We start from the raw sequence: 19,617 nt of genomic DNA on the forward strand, positions 1-19,617 counted from the left end.
ACAGAAAACCGATAACTCTAGTGCTCTTAATGTTATGACATTCTTAGTTAAGAATGTGATACTATTTCTAATTTGTCATTCAACATGAGTGACTGCAAGGTTTTTTTCCCTTCTTCTCTCTCTCTCTCTCTCTCTCTCTCTCTCTCTCTCTCTCTCTCTCTCTCTCTCTCTCTCTCTCTCTCTCTCCCTCCCTCCCTCCCTCCCTCCCTCCCTCCCTCTCCCCCCCTTCTCTCTCATAATTTCCAGTGTCAGGAATAACATGGCACCTCGTTGCCCCTGGGAATAACAACTATTGGCACAAGCAAATTCTATTTTTCTCACTGAAGTTGCAATCAGGAAGTAGCGTAAACAAAATGAAACAGAACTTTTTGTCAGCTGCTTCTTCCAAGATTCTCTTTCTCATACCCAGTCGTATAACACCCAGCATAATGTAAGATTTAGCAAATTATAGAATTGTTTTATTTTTAGACAACACTACACACTGAGCATTTGCAGATCCAGGATTTACCATCTGAAAAATTCATAGCCAGGGAAATATCGATTAAGAAGTTCCATAATCCCTGCTGAAAGATTATAGCACAATTAATTTCAACACCCCGTGGCTGAACCAGCTAATCATTAAGGTCACTGGAGGAAGTATAAAAATAGTAACTACTTTTCTTCTCGGCCTCTAGTATCTTAATATTGCATAATAACGCCAAGGAAAATTGCATCCTACCTTCAGCTTCTCTTGGGATAACTTGTGTTTTGCTGAAGAGAGTCTTTTACATTTTTCTATCTCCATTTCCCAGCAAGAGAAAGATTTAAATCCCAAAAAGAAGGAGCTTAACTGGCTAGGTGTTGGAAACCATGACTGCCCACACTCTAGTGGTGAGACTGGACTGGATCGGAATGCCTGGGTGATAATTTCTTCCTAGCTAGAGTTTCCATTTATAGCTTTAGAAAACTCACAAACAGGAGTGCTCTGGCAGGAAGGCGAGACCCGGGCTTCAGATAGCATTAAATGCCCTTTTGGCACCGAACCCATTGAAACCCAGCATGATTTTGGTTACCTGGAGCTCATGCCACCACCTTCACTAGAACTTCCTCGGAGAATTTGGAAGGAATTAGGAGACAGCAGCCCGAGCTAAAAGTCCACAGTCAATCACCTGTCACTTTGAGTCATCTTTCACTCACTTTCTCTTAATCCTCTCCAGTGTTGTTGTCACGGTATGACTATAATTTAGAAGGACATCACGTTGCTGCTCCCAACATCGCGGCATGCATACAATAGATAGTGTCACAAAAGAACTTACCCAATCTCTTTTAAAAGTTCACATTTGAAGGTCAATAGTCGGGGGATTTGTGGTAAAAGAGAAGGAAAATGTTATCCTTAACCCGGGAGTTCTTTGCACATGACGTGCCAAATCTCTGAATTCCCTTTATGACTATAAATTTAAGCACAAATTTCAGGCTATCCTCCAGAGATGTGTGTATATATATATATAAAATATATGGATTATGCCAGCTTCCATTCCCTAGAGCAGTGTTTCTCAACCTTGGCAACTTTAAGAGGTGTGGACTTCAACTCCCAGAATTCCCTAACTACCCATTTTTTCCCCCAGAAATGCCATTTTTTCCCAAATAGCAGCCCTACCTCCCCCAAGCTCCCAGGACATGTATACAAAAGGGGGGGCGGATGAAGGGAATCCCTCCACATTTCCAAACATTGCAAAACAACCCCACCACCACCACCTGATAAACAGTCTGTAATTGATCATCTTAGGCAGGTTTTATTACAGAACTAGAGAGATTCTCCGACATTCTGCCATTTCAGCAATTTTGTCTATACAAACAGGTTGATGGCACTTGGTTGCAAATGGTTACAAATCTTCTGCAGTGGGTATATAAGTGCTGGGGAATGGAAGCAAAGTAATTTAAGTGCCCCTGGGGGAAGAGAGTCACATTCCATTCTCAAAGCTGCTTTCTCCAGTTATGTAGTTAGATAAACAAGCAAGCTATGTTTGCCCACAGAGGTGTACGACCAATTGTAATCTCAAGGCATTAATTGCTCAACGAGATCCAGGAATGAAAGAAATCAGAGCAATATCTAGAAACAGAAAGGTCTGCCTGGAAATTCTAAGAATCTGGTCCTTTAGGTCTACTTTGATAGTAAGTTGAGAGAAAATTTTCATCTATCCTTATTATGTTTTCATTCAAATAGCAATCCTACAAAGTTTTTTTTAAAAAAAAAAAAAGAAATAGAAATAATGTGCAATTACTTTAGTTGCAAAAATCTTGGCATTCAAAGCGCACTTTTGCAAGGAATGAGACAGGACTAACTGGGAGGCATTTTAGGAATGCGGTAACTATGTGTGTAAATAGGCAACCATTAGATAAAAGGGCAGAAGCTTTTTTTTACTTGCACAAACAGAAAGGGAGGGGGGGTCAGCTGCAGATGGGGGCAGGAATCATTCTAAACAAGGGATATGATGTAAGCATTTATTAGACTCATTTGATGGCATTGAAATTGTTGAGTTTGTTTTTTTAAAGCAATATAATTTTTATTCCTTTATTTTATTACTGCATGGAACCACCAGCTTAAACACGCCTATCTAAGAACGGAATTGAATTAATGTTCTTTCTATTTCCTTTGCCTCAGTCTCCTCTCTGCTGTTGATTTCAGGGTTGCATTTTGGACTGTAAGCACTTTAGGGCAGGGGCTCCTAATCAAACCTGACCTTATTCCATTAATACTTTGCAAACCGCCTGATTTTATACTTGAACGATTCACACTCAACATTTGACATTAGATGAACAAAGGTTGGCCAGGAGCATCCTTTTCACTGAATGTCACATGGGATTGTTGAGCAATGCTGGGAACAAGTTTGAACTTCTAGCTAGCTAGCTCAGGTCTGTCTACCTGGGAATGTAGCAAATATTTGGACGATCAGTTATCGATTTCTCCTTGGGAGCCCTTTTTCTTTAGGGTCCTTACCTGTCTGAGGTAGGAAGCAAGGAAGACCAGTAGTTTCTTTTTTAGGATAGTGCAAGATGGCCCAGTTGGCCTTTATAAACTGTGTGTGTGCGGAGGGGTGTGTTGTATGTTTCTTTACAGACAAGTCCATCTCATCCAGCGAAGGGAAGGGAAGCAGCTCATATGCACTGCTATTTAGAAAGCAGGTTGGCAAAGCTGCCTTAAAAGAGGGCTTCGCATGAAACTTCATCAAAGCAAAGCATCTCTTTGCTGGTTTATTTCAGCCCTTCTATATTTGCCTGGCATGGGACGGGGGCTGTGATGTCTTCTTAGCCATAGGAGAATAACCTGGCAGCAGTTCCTGGCAGATCGAGTCAGGAGTCCAATATTAGCAACCCAACTGGGAGGGGAGCATTCCCTGGCTCCCAGACAGACTCCAAGGCTGCCGATAACAACAACAGCAGCAGCAGCAGCAGCAGCAGCAGCACACCCACCAGTTGCTACCCCAACTAAAGCAATGTTGTCTTGGAAGTGATTCCCCCCACTGAACAGCAGCAGTCATCACCGAATGGGGGACACCTGCCCATTAGTCGGAACACGTTGTCTTAGGTTGTTTTCCCCGCAAGTCTTTAAACACGGTTTTGAGTCTTCATTACTTGGGGGCTTTACCAAGGTCATCAGAAGAGCAGAGCAGGTTGAACAAGGAGGAGGACCTAGGCACTCCATGCTATCCCACCAGGCTAACTGATTTGTGAAAAATAACATTTTTATAATATTTAGTCATATTTGTCCTGCTTTCTAAAAAAATATCATGGCGTTTGACATATCTTGGAAATGGGGAGGAAGACTCATATTAGTCTAGGCAATTAAATCAATGTGGAATCTAGTAGGACTCTCAAGATTAATTGGGGGGGGGTTGGTACATAAACAAAGCTTCTGCCCCTTCAAATTGATTAATCTTGAAGATGCTACACATTTATGTTATTTATTCATTCTCTTTTTACCGTCACATTTGCTGCTTTAAGTGCTTTCTGGTTTTGTGTGATGCTGATAGAAAAGTGATAACTGCGTTTTTATCAATGAATAAAAATGTCTAAGGTTTGCAACCAATGCACGTTTCTCTGCAAATATAGTAGATCTTATTTCTATAGAAATATGGATAGGGATTATGGTCTAATTTTCTAAAAACAGATAATATTAATAAATTAATAAATTAATAAATTAATAAATTAATAAATTAATTAATAAATTAATAAAAATAAATAAAAAGTTGGAAGGGACCTTGGAGGTCATCTAGTCCAACCCCCTGCTTAGGCAGGAAACCCTATACCATTTCGGACAAATGGCTGTCCAGTCTCTTTTTAAAAACTTCCAGTGTTGGAGCATTCACCACTTCTGGAGGCAGGTTGTTCCACTGGTTAATTGTTCTAACTGTCAGGAAGTTTCTCCTTAGTTCTAGGTTGCTTCTCTCCTTGATTATTTTCCATCTGCTGCTTCTTGTCCTGCCTTCAGCTGCTTTGGAGAATAGCTTGACTCCCTCTTCTTTGTGGCAACCCCTGAGATATTGGAACACCACTATCATGTCCCCCCTCGTCCTTCTCTTCATTAAACTAGACATACCCAATTCCAGCAACAGTTCTTTACGTGGTTTAGCCTCCAGTCCCCTGATCGTCTTTGTTGCTCTTCTCTGTACTCTTTCTAGAGTCTCAATATCTTTTTTACATCATGGTGACCAAAACTTGATGCAGTATTCCAAGTGTGGCCTTTCCAAAGCATTGTAAAGTGGTATTAACACTTCACGTGATCCTGATTCTATTCCTCTGTTAATGCAGCCTAGCACTGTGACAGTCTGAAATACCATGGGAATGTCTCTAAAGAAATCAGATCCTGTCCTTTTCACTGCTCTTGGTTTTCAAATTCTGCAAGATTGAATCTTGGAGCCATTGTTACCTAATGCTTTTATCCAATCCTTTTTAGTAAGACAAAAAAAGGCATGGATGAAGATAGCAGACTTTTTTTTACCAGCAGCACACGGAGCTTCCTCTGCTCCTGTTAAGGACCTTAGCAGTCATTTGGGGCAAATTTTAGCCAGGATGCCCTAAGAGTAACCAAAGCCCAGGTTCATTCTAAACATGCTCACACTATTCCATGCAAAATAGGGTTTCTAATCTGGAAACTATCTTAGATGGCCACCAAATATTCATTTTTAATGCTGATTTTCTATTTTTTAATGTCTGTTTTTATACATGTATTATTTTTAATAACTATTGTATGCTGCCCAAAGTCTTGTGCGATGGGTGGCTATATAGATTTGATTAATAAATACTGTTTCCCACATCCCAATATCAAGGAGCTATATGCGGTGCATTGCCACACTCTGGAAGAAAATAGCATGATGGCTATATATGTGTACTGTTTTCCTTGGGCGGAATAAACTGTTCTTACTTTTGGTGGAGAAGAGGATGCTCTTGAGTGTTTGTGGGACTATATTATAGCCTTAATCAGACAAATAAAACTCTTCAGTATCTGTGAAATATGGTGGTACAAGTGGTCAAATCCATCATCTATACTTATTTGGAATATATAGGCACCTCCTTTTTTTAGAAAAGCATTCTATTGGCAGATGCTTAATATTACTCGTGATTTTAGTTTTGGGGGTCTGGTGGAATTCTTTGTTTTTGCTGCTGCTTTTACCTTCCTAGTATGTGGCTAGTGTTTTTATGTCATTCTTATTTTATAGGCCGCTATATGAATATATGACTTAGGTGAGTATATAAAAAAGCTTCTGCCATAGCTGGATGCACTGTAGTGTAAGAGAGCTTCCATTTTTTTTCCAAGTGGGCTCTTCAGATGTTTACAAGTGGAATTTCCCATTATCTTTGGCCACTTACCATTCTGGCTGGGATGTATTAGAATTATCATCCAAGCCAAGTGGGGAAAGATGGGAAGAAGTAGAAATTCAGCTGTCATATCTTTGAGAAAATATATGATTAGATTTTGTACCCTAATTTAACCAGCTGGCATGTGGCTTACCTGTAAAACAATTTATCTAACTCCGAATGAATGTTCTCATGATTCATAAGTGAATACAATACTAACTATCAAATTATTTATTTAATTTGATTTTAGAATAGATATTCTAAATATCATCTAAATATGATTTTTATTATCATCTGTTCACCGCCCTGAGTCCCGTAAGGGAGATAGGGCAGTATACAAATCTAAATAAACAAACAAACAAACAAACAACTGGATGCAGATTTAAAGAATCTTCACTCGGCAAATGCTTCTTGCTAGGTAAGGGAACATAATTGATTAAGGTATCCCACTTCAGATTCAGATTCAGATCAGTATGTACACACACACACACACACACACACACACACAAATTCATATTTTAATTTGATTACAATAATGGCAGAAGAGCTATGGTTTAAGTCATAATGTCTATTTTCTTCCATGTGAAGCTGGCCCTTGATTCTTCCATCCCCAATTATGTTTCCACTCAGTCAAATGTTCCGGCAAAATCCTGAAACCCTATGAATCATGAGCGTCTGTTGCTGGCAATTGCCTAAATCTGCAAGATGGTTTTTACAGTTTGTAGTGCTTCCCGGTGCCAGTTCCTCAAACTTCCTTTTGATCCGGGTCTTGCTCTCTGCAGTTGTGACAAATGCTTTATAATTTCCTCAAAGCACCACTTTCAGAGAAGGCAGAAAACATGCTCCATCTCATCTTTAGTAAACCTGAATCCCTTCCTGATTCCTAAATGGATGATAGCTGCTGGTCTCAGCTAGCCCAGACATTTATAACATGTGTACGTATGTATCCTCTGCTAACCTGTTCAGAATACCGTAAAGGCAGAGCCCGGTGTGCAAAGCTTCAACAAGTCCTGCAAATTGTGACCTACTTCTTGCAACAGCTAGGCCTCCTGGGTCTCAAAAACTGGAAGCCTTCAGAAGGGGGCATCCATATTCAGCACTGCTGATAAAGAGTCTCTCAATAGCACATCCTCTCTTCAGGGCCTCCCTATAACAAGCAAAAAGATGGAGAGGACCATTATCAGGTGACCTTTTTGATATGTGTATCACTGTAGTGATACAATCCTCCTCCTCCTCCTCCTCCTCCTCCTCTTCTCCTTCCCCTTTCTACTATTTTCATGAAGAAAACAGATATCTGAACCATCTAAAAACTAAAGTACCAAAGATAAGGAAGGCTGGAAATATTAGCTAGCAAGAAGCATCATTTCATAATTCTAGAAGTACTGAGGCTGGCTGTGGTTGGTGAATACTGAGGGAAGTACATTCTGAACATGCTCAGGATCATTCAAATATGTTCCTGAGGAGGGCCTGGTGACCCCTTGGCTGAAATTACACGCTGCCCGTAGATGGATTTCAATGGAAACGAAAGGCTCTGGTTATCCTCAGGCGTTCCTACCTTTCAACTGATACAAAATCTGAGGCGAAGAGGGAAGTTAAGCTTGTGAAAGAGCACATTCCACATGCCTGCAATAGCAACTGTTCCCGTCACTCTTTGGACAATACTGTCTGGGAACAGCAGGACAAGGAGAGGGAGGAGGAGCTTGGGAGGAAGAGTTGCCCAGCTGTTCCGAATGCTACTCACCAGAAGGGTAGTTTTGCGGGAAGGATCAATATTCATCTGCCAATCAATGCCGATATTACTAATATAATAAATAACAGGCTTTGCTCCAGACATCCACCTATTAGGACAGCCAGAAACTTGCTGGATAACAACTTCAATCTTGCTTCAGGCCTGGCTGCAAGAATGGTTCTCCATGGCTCCTGCAGAGTGTCCCAACATTCCCTTCTTCATGGCTGAACCAAAAGGATTCAATCTACCCTGTAAGACCTGGTCAATCCTTAATAGGATTAGGATTCAGCATGGCAGGTGCACTAGCCTCTTCCATAAATGGGGAAAGCTCCCATCTTCAGAATGTAGCTGTGATGCTCCAAAGCAGACAGTCAGACATATTGTGCCCTTAAGTGCATATCAGGAAACTCCAGAGACATTCTGTACGAGACTCCATCATATATTGACCAAATAGTTGACCTTTGAATTTCTAAATAGAGTAAATAGCCTTATATTTGCTCATTAAGACATAATTGCAATGTGCTTTTTAATATTTTTGCCAGAGAGAGAGAGAGAGAGAGAGAGAGAGAGAGAGAGAGAGAGAGAGAGAGAGAGAGAGAATCAGCTTGAAATATGGATAGTGGCTAAGCTTTGCTTTTGGTTGGTTGGTTCCAATGGCTGAGAATGCCTGAATAGGAACTCTACAAGGATTGGTTACCACCTCGTGGCTAAAGGTAAAATAGTAGGAAAATTGTGGTTGTGCTTTCCCAGGAGAGAGGGATCTTGAAGAACCAAAGCTTTGCTCTGCATGCCTGGGCTGACTTTTCTTTGCAAGAACAATTGGAAAGGTATGGTCTTCATTGTTCCAAGGGCAGGATGGCCAAGATTCAACCAGTTCCAGAATTCTGATTGCGGTACCCCTTATTATCTCACAATCACACAGCATTTTGGGTACTTGCAACTGATTTGGTCAATTGCAGCATTCTACAGCCATGCGATAGGATGTCATTTTTTTCCTGCTTTTTCAGCTAGTTTCTGGCATAAAATAGCCAAAGGAATATATTGGGTCCCTGAACAATTATAGTGTTTGCTTAACAACCTCCACAAAAACAGCCATAAAATTGGTTCAGTCACATGGGTGTCTCAACTTAAGACTGTCATAACATGACAGAAATGCCAGGCTCCTTTACAGTCGTAAGTTGAGGACTATCTGTACAGGTCTTTGAGATTTTTGAAAAAAGTCAGAGAATCTGTTCATGCAGAGCTCCTGTCATGAGGTAAATTGGTTGGGATAATAGGAACTGCCTTGATTGCTCCTCAAAGAAACAAAGATTTAAGTAATATGAGGCAGAGCTCAGCGGGGTTTCCCTGCTAGAAACTCACTTGCTGATTGTTAAATGTAGCATCTTATGCATAGTTGGAATGGAGAATGCAGTTTCATGTATAGAAAATTTTAAAAACCCATACAAAATGAGCTTGCCTTTTTTCCTAATTAATCTGTGAAACCCAACCAATTAAAAAGTGTTCGTGTCTGTATGAATGATGACACTATTCTAATTAAAATTTACCTGAGGTGAACTTTCAAATGTTCTCAATTTTTCTCAAAAATAATATGCTTCCAATTGATGAATTCAGTTTTCCACATACAGGTCCAGACAAATAGACAGGAATAGGGCAGCCCATTGCACCACAGTTAGGAGCTAAGTAAAAGGAAGCCATTTGCAAATTAAGGTCAGCATCCCAGAGAAACAGCAAAGATCTGTTTTTTTTTGTTTTTTTTCTAAAAAGAATATTTTATTAAGAAGGATAGAAAGCGTGATTTAAACAGTCTGAATAAATATGGCCTTCTGTGTTCTTCAGCTCCTCTGGCCCAGAGTCATCGAGATCCTGGGTGATCTGGTCCGGATCTTCATCTGAAGTGGAAGGGTGTGTTAAGATGATTCGAGGTATCTAGGATGCCATCGGAAAGCAGAGAAAAGAAAACAGGCATTGGATACGAAAATCCGGAAAGGAAAGCTAATGACACATCACAAATCTCTCCTTGGGGGGCAATCCTCTGAGAACAGTGATCATTTCCATCTCTGAATGCTCAAATATATCTCACAGAGTTCCTGAGGGAGGCGGTGTTATGTGGCCTACTTTGAGCTTCTGAATGAAAAGCAGCAGATAAATAATGTAATACGTACAGGTAGTCCTCAACTTAACAACCACAATTGAGTCCAAAATGTCTGTGGCTAAGTGAGACAGTTTTAAGTGAATTTTGTCCCATTTTATGACTTTTCTTGCCACCGTTGTTAAGTGAATCACTGCAGTTAAGTTAGTAATGTGGTTGTTAAGTGAATCTGGCTTCCCTATTGACTTTGCCTGTCAGAAGGTCGCAAAAGGGGATCACATGACCCCGGGACACTGCAACTGTCATAAATATGAACCAGTTGCTCAGCATCCAAATTTTGATCATGTGACCACGGGGATGCCGCTACAGTCGTAAGTGTGAAAAGTGTCCGTAAGTCACTTTTTTCAGTGATGTGTATAACTTTGAACAGTCAGTAAGAGAACTGTTGTAAGTCAAGGACTACCTGTATGTGTGAAAATAAACAAAGTTCCATATTCTCAAAATATTGGATATATGAAAGAAAGCCACCAGAGATACTGGCATTGGCATTTGAAAGCAAACACGTCAAGTTTTGCAACATGTTATTTAGCAAAAGACAATAGTGTTAACTGATATAGAGAAATAGATTGTTGTAATTTTCAACCTGTAGTTCTCCCACTGAGAGCTATCAAAAAGTGCCTGTATATCTTTGACAGAAGCACTGCAAAGTGAAGATGATTTGAGGGGAAAGATTTAAGCTGCAGTGTCATCGCACTGAGCTGTGCTGGGCTTCACGCACAAAAACAATCTCTTCACTCAAATAGGAATGTGAAATTAACCACATTCCCTAAAATCGAAACATATTCTGAGCAAAGCCTTACAAACTATTTAAATTGTATAGCTTTCAATCAGTGTTAATATGTTCCAGAGATAAAATTAAGGAGAAAGGCATGTAATAAATCTTGCAATAGCAGGTGAGGTGAGGACAACACAACAAGGTATTCTCAGGAAAAAAAAAACCTTGGAACTGATTTATTCATGTCACCTTGAGCCCTAATCATTGATTTTCTGCCTTGAAATTAACTACCTTGAAATTAACTGCCTAGATGGTCTTCCAAACATCTGGCTAGCTAACTTTCATTTAGCTTGAATTAGATTTGTACCAGACACATGGACTGAGGAGAATGGAAAGAGAATTTCTAGCTAGTTATTTAACTGTATTGTATGCAGATGGGACTAAAGTGAATTTTATTAGTTCACGACCAGTACATGTTCTGATGCAATGAGAACCAGTATTTGCAGATGAGTGCTAAAGGTGGTCACTGATAGGCCAACTCTGAAACAATGAAGGCAAGTGCTGATTGGTTGGCATGTTCAGCGAGCATTCCAACATCCCCACCATCTTGCTACATCTAATTCAGGAAAGCAATGCTATAGTACAGAGGTCTTCAAACTTGGCCCTTTTATGACTTGTGGACTTCAACTTCCAGAATTCCTCAGCCAGCATAGGGCCAAGTTTGAAGACCCCTGCTATAGTATGAATGTCAGCATAAAAGTGCAAATTTCCCCAAACAAATCTGTTTTTAATGCCATGTTCTTGGACAATGGGTGAGTTGATTATATGGAAAACATCTGTACGGATGGTAGTGTTAAAAACTGAAATATGGAGTACATTAGCAAACAAACATGGACTATACCAGGGGTAGGCAACCTTGGCTCTTTTATGACTCTTGGACTTCAACTCCCATGCTGGCTCAGGAATTCTTGGAGTTGAAGTCCACGAGTCATAAAAGAGCCAAGGTTGCCTACCCCTGGACTATACCATCAACAGATCGATTAGAAAGATAACTGACTGTCATATCTATGAGTGAAATGATCCATTAGAACAGGGCTTTTCAATCTTTTCACCCATTGTACCATTTTTAGGATATGGCAACATCCGAGTACCACCAGTCGCCTAGCAAGGTGTCAAAAACTTGATGACCAAAAAAAAAAAAAATGAAAAAAGTGATAAAGTACAGGTAGTCCTTGACTTACAACAGTTCGCTTAGTGACTCTTAGAAGTTACAATGGCACTGAAAAAGTGCCCCCCAAGCCACAGCCGAGCAAGACATCTGCCTGCCCACCCATGGCGCTCTTCCTCGTGTCCGAGGTTTTCATTGTTGTGAGCATTTCTGTTGAGGATTGGCAGTGGGGGTGGGGTGGGGGGTGTTTGGTTTTTATTCTCCCCATCTGCTAGGTGGTTGCAGCAGGTTTTGGTCACTTCACATGACCCTGGGACACTGTGACCGTCATAAATATGAATCAGTTGCCAAGCATCTGAATGTAAATCACAAGACCCTGGAGATGCTGCAACATTCCAGCTGATCGGTGCTTCTTCTGGGCTCAACAGAAGCGTCAGGATCAGCGCCGAGCTCCAGCTGGAGCCTGGCGCTGATCCTGGTGCTTCCACTGAGCCCTGACAGCCCCGAAGCGCCGATCAGCTGGAAAGTGGCACTGATCCTGGCGCTTCCACTGAGCCCTGACAGCCCTGCAGCTCCAGCCATCTCTCACTCAGGCTTGTGCGGTGCTGCCACCAGTTCAGCTCATTCCCCTCCCCGGCTACCACTTTTCTAGGATGGTCGCGTACCACCTGCCAGGTGCCAATGTACCACAGGTGGTACCATACCACTGGTTGAAAAGCCCTGCACTAGAAAACGGTTTTGGACTAGGAAGATAGTATCATCCAGATGACTACATCAACAAAAGTTCACTCCTCTAATAATAATCTATACTTTTTTAAAGAAGAAACTGGAAATCTCTTTGATACTGTCCTTTCATTTTATCGATAGTGTTCCTTTTCTTTTACTTCCCTCAACATTGCCAAGTATAATCATTTTAGCCCAGCACAAACTAGGTGCATTTCTGTTTGCTGATCTTCACCTGTTTGTTTGTTTTTATTGTGGTTCATGCCACTCTTTCTTTCACTTTCAATGTTGAGTTTTCATAACCATACTTTAACCAGTGTTATTTTTTGGTATTACAAAAACAGTATTTTTATCTTGCATGATCTTGTCTCAGTTTGTCATTGCTTTCCTTTCTAGTTCACATTCTATATTTCTTCAGCACATTATCATCTTTATGCTTCATTTCTTTACTGTCATCTGAAAGTTCCCTAGGTATGCTGGTTGACTTAACTTCTAAATATTTAGCATAAGCCGAGATCTTTATATTCCATCTTGCCTCGTGAGGCCTTCTAAAACTTCTTTATTTACAAGCAAAAAAAGTGGTGTCATTTGCATATCACAAGTTATTTGTGTTTTGGCTCCTTAGAGATTCAAACTGAGAAGGCACAACACAAAGCCCGTCTGAAGTTTTGTGCTGTGGCAGTAGAAACCGCAGATATTATTTTTCATATTGCATCTGCAAATTGATGTGTTGTGGGTTGTTTGGGGTTGTAAGGGAAGTGACTTATACCCCTGCCTCATTCTCTCAGAGTTCTATTACAGACCTTTAAGAGGCTTGTTGTAATACTTCCAGGGAGCATTTTTTTCAATAAAATCTTTCGTATTCAGTCCAGTCTGATCAAGAACCCATTATTATGAAACCAGTCTTGTATAATTAGACTGGACCAATTTAAGTTTTTGTGACTTTCAAGGATGTGTGCAAGATGCATCACCACTTGCCCTATTTGGTTTGTGACTTCTGGCTGGAAGGTAAATTGCAGACACCTTAAATAAATCATAAATGCATCATTAAACAGAACACCTCCCAGGAGACAATTATTAAACTGCTTCTTAAAAAGCCTACCTGGGATCCCAATTATAAGCCAATCTCTCACCTAGTATGGTTGGGTAAATTGATAGAAAAAGTGGTGGTTTCTTAACTTCAGACAGTCTTAGAAGAAGCAAATTATTTTGAGCTATCTAATTGGCTACAAAAACGAAACTGCCTTGATTGGCCTGAAGCATCATCTTTGGAGCTGAGAAAGTTTGACTGAGAAAGTTTGACTCTGCTGGGTCACCTTGACTTCACAGAGGCTTTTAATATCACCAATCTGAGTATCCTTCTGGATAAACATATTGGGGACATCACCCATCTTGTTTGATTGCCTTATTTATTCTGAACCACTCTGTATCTCCAATTTCAGTTTTTAATGTCTCTGTTATTGTAAAGTTCTCCAGAATAATCATTGTCAATCATTGTTAATCTTAATCTACTTCTGACACGATCTACAAACCAGAAACATTTGCTGTAAATAATACTTCCCTTTATTGATTACAATCATACTATCTTACTCTCTTATCATCCATCTTATATTTCTTATCTGGTTTCGTATCTTCTGCATTTTTCTGAAACTTGTCTATTCATTTGGCATTTTTGTCTCTAGGATTGTTTCTATCCTTTCTATTTTAAACAAAATGTTGCTTTTGTGAATAGTTAGCACCAGAGTTTGCTCATTTGTAATTCTCATGCATCTTCCTTCTTCAGTATAGTTTCTAATCTCTCTGAGTTCTAGTTTTCTTCCATATTTCGTGACATAAACCAGCCCTCTGAAGCTGCAAGAGAAAAAGGAGTTAAACTGTTTAGTGGGTATTCATTTATGCTTGATAGTTGCATGTTTGACAGTTGACAGTTATCTGTCATACATCATGTTTAGTTAACATTTATTCTCCTTCTGAAAATGTATGGTCATTTCTATTCCTGTCAGAGCTGTAATTTGTTTTGTGGTTTTCCTGGTCTTCTTAATATTATCTATAATTTTTCTTCTTATTATCTTCTATTTGTTGACATTTTTTATTAAGGGATCTTTCTCTGTCCTTCCTTGTTTGACATTGTGAGTCAGCATTCAGTGATTATACATCCTTTTCATGACTCAAGTTATTCATCCACTATCTTTACTTGTCTGTCATGATAACTTGTTTTGGCAGCTATTTGGATCTTTTCCACTTAGAAATCTGGTAATCATTTTTTCTGCTGCTGTTGTCTTTATCTCTTCCCAAAGTTCTGCAGATTCTCTTCTGGAAAGGTTAAGCACATTAAATCTATAACTTATTTACAGCTTGTAATCAAACTACACATTGTAGCATATCTTTTCTGGATGTTGCATATAACAATGCTTGTGATTTACTATAGCATTTTAGTAGTTACTAATGCTGCATTTGTAGTATATCATATCTTATAACAATACAGGTAGTCCTCATTTAGCCACCATAATTGGAACCAGCAATTGACAAAGCAGTCACTAAGGGAAACCACTTCAGTCCTTATCCTTATCCCACCAAGAGGGGAGATGGGGAGGGAGATAGGCGGTGGGGTGCTGCAGTATCCCTGTGGTTGGTTGTAAGGTGATCAATCTCAGGGGTGCTACAGTAGCCATAACTTTGGGTCTAGCTTTTGGGAAGTCTGCCATAACTTCAAATGGTCACTAAGCAACCATTCATAAGTCAAGGACTACCTATTTTGGTTTTTATGAGGCCCGGATGAATCACAGTCTTTTTCAAGGTCATAGGTATCATCCCTTTTAAAAAAAAAGATGTCAATGTCCTAATTATTAATACATAATACTTGGTAAATTTATAAATTGATGCAAATTAGGAAAGATGATGAATTTCAAAGCTCCAGAAATGGCCTAATTGAGGCAGACCAAAAATAATTTATATTGGTTTCTATCTTGTTCCAGAGTCTTTCATTCGCCATATTCTACTATGAGAGCAACTGGCTATATATTTTTGTTGTTCTTCAGCAGGATTTGATGAATTTGCAGCTAGGCTGGAAGATTATGAAAAAAAATGAAGCATGTGAAAATTAATAATAATCAGCACACAGATCTCCAAACTGTGCTTTTTTATCATTTATATCAGGGGTCTTCAAACTTGGCCCTTTTATAACTTGTGGACCAACTCCCAGAATTCCTCAGCCAGACACGCTGGCTGAGGAATTCTGGGAGTTGAAGTCCACAAGTCATAAAAGGGCCAAGTTTGAAGACCCCTGATCTACGTGGTGTTCAAAAAGTTCTTATAACTTTTATATTTGGGACAGAATGAGAAGAAATTTGCAGTGATGTTGTCTCTTCTACAATTGGTGATTCTATCACTTCAAACACTCTGGTTAGTTTTATTATCTGTTACTTACTGTTTTGACATGGTTTATTGGGACACTTTTTAATGGTATCTCAGCAGGACTAGAATCATGTGTGTTGGGCTCAGAAATAAGGACATCCTAGAGAGAGAGGGAAGAGGAGAGAGGGAAGAGGAGTGGAAAAGGAAGGGCAAAATAGCAGACATTACTTCTCAAGCATAATCAAAACAGTAAGGATATGTTAACTTATTTCAAAAGTTGGGATATCATCTGGGTACCATGTGAAGATTTATAGTATGATAAGGAAAAAATATAAGATACCAATCCACAAAAATCACAAATGGTGTGAGAGGCTGAAGGTTCTAGGTATTTCTTTTCTCATTCCATTTCTCTAGTTAAGGAAAACCATAGAGTTGTCAGGCTCAAGTCTAGAGAAGACACAGTGCGATCCAATTAAGTCCAAAAATGTATTTCTTTACATTTAATAGACAGAATCATGCCAAACTAAAGCTATAAATTTCTAAGCCAGGAGATATACCTGAAGAGATTCTATGTGTGACTATCCTGAACCTTGTCCTCACTCCAGGGAAACCTGGGTCTCTTGATCCAGATTTCCCTCCGTGAAGTTCTGAGTTGGCAAAATCCTCCCCCTCTGCTGCTGTAGATGCACATTCCATTAGATAACCAAAATTTGGAATTGGAAAACCCGATCAAGATATAACCAAGAACATTTGAATCACTGCAGTACTTCCAAGCATTGAGCATTTCAGACTTCAAACATTACATTGTAGAGGTTTTCTAAGTTACACCACATGTCTGTTTAGCCATAAATCCTTGTCTAATTCTACAACCAAGAGTTTTTAACTGGATACGTCTGCAATGGACCATAGTATTTCACAGGGGACGCTTCCACCCAAATTTTGAAAACAACACTAGTCTCTGTGTTTCTGTAACGTTGCTGTTTGAGAGCTGAGCCAAGTAATTTGTATGTTTCAAACTGCAGTTTTTGTTGGAATTCCTGCCTTGATATGCCATTTGCTTTCTGAACTTTAGGTCTTTAAAAGGGAAAGATGGAAAGACTCAGCCACCCAGAGTTGTTCCGTTATGAGATGGGTGGCAAATAAATTCAATGAATGAATGAATGAATGAATGAATGAATGAATGAATGAATGAATGAATGAATGAATGAATGAATGAATGAATGGTGTGCCTTTTCACCACCCCTATGGCACACCACTGAGATTTCCCTGCATATGATCAGGAAAGTGCACATAGCAGGAAGTAAAGGCAGTGTTTAAGCAACTTATGTTTATTTTCCTTTAACAAGGAGGTGAGAGGGGGTCATTTTAATTAGTGCTGGTCCTGTAGCAGCTCAAAGCATCCTTGACATTCCAAGGCAATAGAGATTGTCTTCTAATTGCTTTTGAGAGTTTAGGGAGCACAAAAATTCAGCAAAAAGAAAATTGCAGAAACATAATGCCAGGAGAGCATCCCAAGTGAGAGGCTAAGTAAAAGAATTCAAGCTGTGTGTCTGGTCATGAATTCTACAGCACAGAAGTCACCGCAGGAGGTGGCAATTACAACTTGGCTCTGCCAACTGGGCTGAGGCCCCCAAAAGATTCAGAAAAGTGTCAGAGGACTTAGTGAAGATTTTAGAGAAAAGGTTATCAAAGCTTTCTAAATTCTAAATTCTTTTCTAGTGGGAGGAGGCAGAAATTGATAAAAATACATAGAATAAATACAAGATTTCTGAGAACAAGAAAGGCTCTAAGGCAGGGGTCCCCAACCCCCAATCCGTGGATCAGCCCAGCAACTGGGCCGCGGCACACCAGAAACCGTCCACGCAAACAAGCAAAGCCCCATGCGCGGGGTGCAGGCAGTACATGAAACCATGCCCCCTCTGGTCCGCAGAATTTTTTTTCTTCATGGAACCGGTCCCTGGTGCCCAAAAGGTTTGGGGTCTCTGCTCTAAGGGATGACCTGGTGCACTTTGTCAGGAAGAAGGCAGATCAAGTTTTGCAGCAGCATTTTAATACAAGACTTATTTATAGCTATCAGAAAATAAAATAATAAATAAAATAAAATAATAAAATAAAAAATAAAATAAAATAAAATAAAATAAAATAAAATAATAAAATAATAAATAAAATAATAAATAAAATAAAATAAAATAATAAAATAATAAATAAAATAATAAATAAAATAAAATAAAATAAAATAAAATAATAATAATAATAAAGTTGATAAAATAATTTATTGTACTGGACATTGTAAGAATGATTTTGAAATGTAATTGTTTATTAATAAGGAACATTTATGGTGGCTTTATATTATATTGTAATATATTAATATATAACATACAGTATAAGCCAGGCGTGTGACTTTGGATCAGTCATTTTCTCTCAATCCAACCCATCTCACAGAGTTGTTGTAAGGAAAATAGAAAGAAAAAGAAGTACTAGGTATGTTTGCCATCTTGGGTTATTTGGTAAAACAATAAAGGTGGATATGAATGAATGAATGAATGAATGAATGAATGAGTAAATGAATGATAAATAAATTGAATGTGCAATTGCTAAAATGTATAAACTTTTAATGAAATTTGAAACAGAAGAAGTGAAAGAAGGTATGATGTAGTGGGCAAAAAATGTTAGTTATAATATATAGGTGGAACAATGAGAAAATATGTGGTTGAAACTACGTTATAATTTCAGAGAGAATTTTTGAACAATGATGTAGTGTTGGTATATGTCACCAGAGAGATTGTCTAAAATGTATAAAGGCACTTCAAATTTATGTTGAAAATGTGAATAAGATGGGTCACGTTCTCATGCTTTATGGACATGCAAAAAAATTTTAAAAAAAGTTTGGATTCAAATGCATACACTGATTCATTCATGGAACTTTGTTTCTGTATATGATAACCACAACAAGATTATTGTATGCATAAAGATGGAAAGATCTGCAATACCTACAATAGAGTAATTATTGGTGAAGATGATGGATCATGCTGAGCAGTGGTGGGATTCAAATATGGGAACAACCGGTTCTCTGTGAGGATGCCACTTCTGGAAGTCCGTTCTGGGCCTGGGCAACAAAAAATTAGCTACCGGTTCTGACGAAGTGGTGCGAACTGGCTGAATCCCACCACTGATGCTGAGCTGGCCTAATTGACTAGTTTCATTAGAGAAAAGACAATATCTACATTTATTACTGACTGGAAAATCCTTATTGACTTTTTATGTAAGACTGAAAAAATAATGATTTATAGTTTTGAAATTCAGACAGGATGGATTATAGAAAGAAGAGATTTGTGTTGTAGCTGTAGAGAAAAAGGCAAATATATAATTGTACCAATAAAGGAGAATAGTTGTAGCTCAAGGTTCAAATGAGGGGTCCTTGGTGCTCTCTAAGCTTGCTAGTTTTCTTGTAGATGTTTCATTACCCAACTAGGTGGTAAAGAAGATTGGAAACCAATTCTTTGTATTTTTCTTTTTTTTTCTATTTTTCTTTTTCTTTCTTCCATTTTTAGCTATGCAACTGAAAAGCACAAATGTTTTGGCTGTAATGCTCTGATGATTGCTAAAGCAGTTATATCTCCCCCCCACTAAAATAATGTTTTATTATATTTCTATATACAGCTTTGGGACAATTTAATTTGGAATGCTTACAACAGTAAGTGGTTTTTGCCATTTCATAAATTAACCTCAGCATTCCTTTTTCAAAAACATGCTGTTGATTTAACCTATGCTCAAGAGGCAGTTTTCTAGCCTTCTTTCCTAAATTAATCCTTTTGAATAACTTACATTTTCTCAGCTGAAAGCAATGTACCTCTTCTTCCATACAATCAACATGAGCTCTCCATTTACTGCTGAAGTACACTTCCCATCATCTCTTCCTATAAACCATGCTAGCTAGAACT

At 39.0% G+C, this 19,617-nt stretch overlaps 1 long non-coding RNA gene across 1 annotated transcript in view; it reads left to right on the forward strand.

The window, feature by feature from the left end:
• The first annotated feature begins 1,988 nt into the window (after positions 1–1,988).
• The window catches only part of LOC107296764, a 43,424-nt gene continuing 25,795 nt past the window's right edge, over positions 1,989–19,617 (forward strand). Inside the window, exon 1 of the long non-coding RNA XR_001549102.1 lies at positions 1,989–2,151. This is a non-coding gene — a long non-coding RNA (uncharacterized LOC107296764). The remainder of the gene's footprint in view (positions 2,152–19,617) is intronic.

Source organism: Protobothrops mucrosquamatus, unplaced genomic scaffold (assembly GCF_001527695.2).
Source record: "Protobothrops mucrosquamatus isolate PMUCROS unplaced genomic scaffold, P.Mucros_1.0 scaffold2966, whole genome shotgun sequence".
NCBI lineage: Eukaryota > Metazoa > Chordata > Lepidosauria > Squamata > Viperidae > Protobothrops > Protobothrops mucrosquamatus.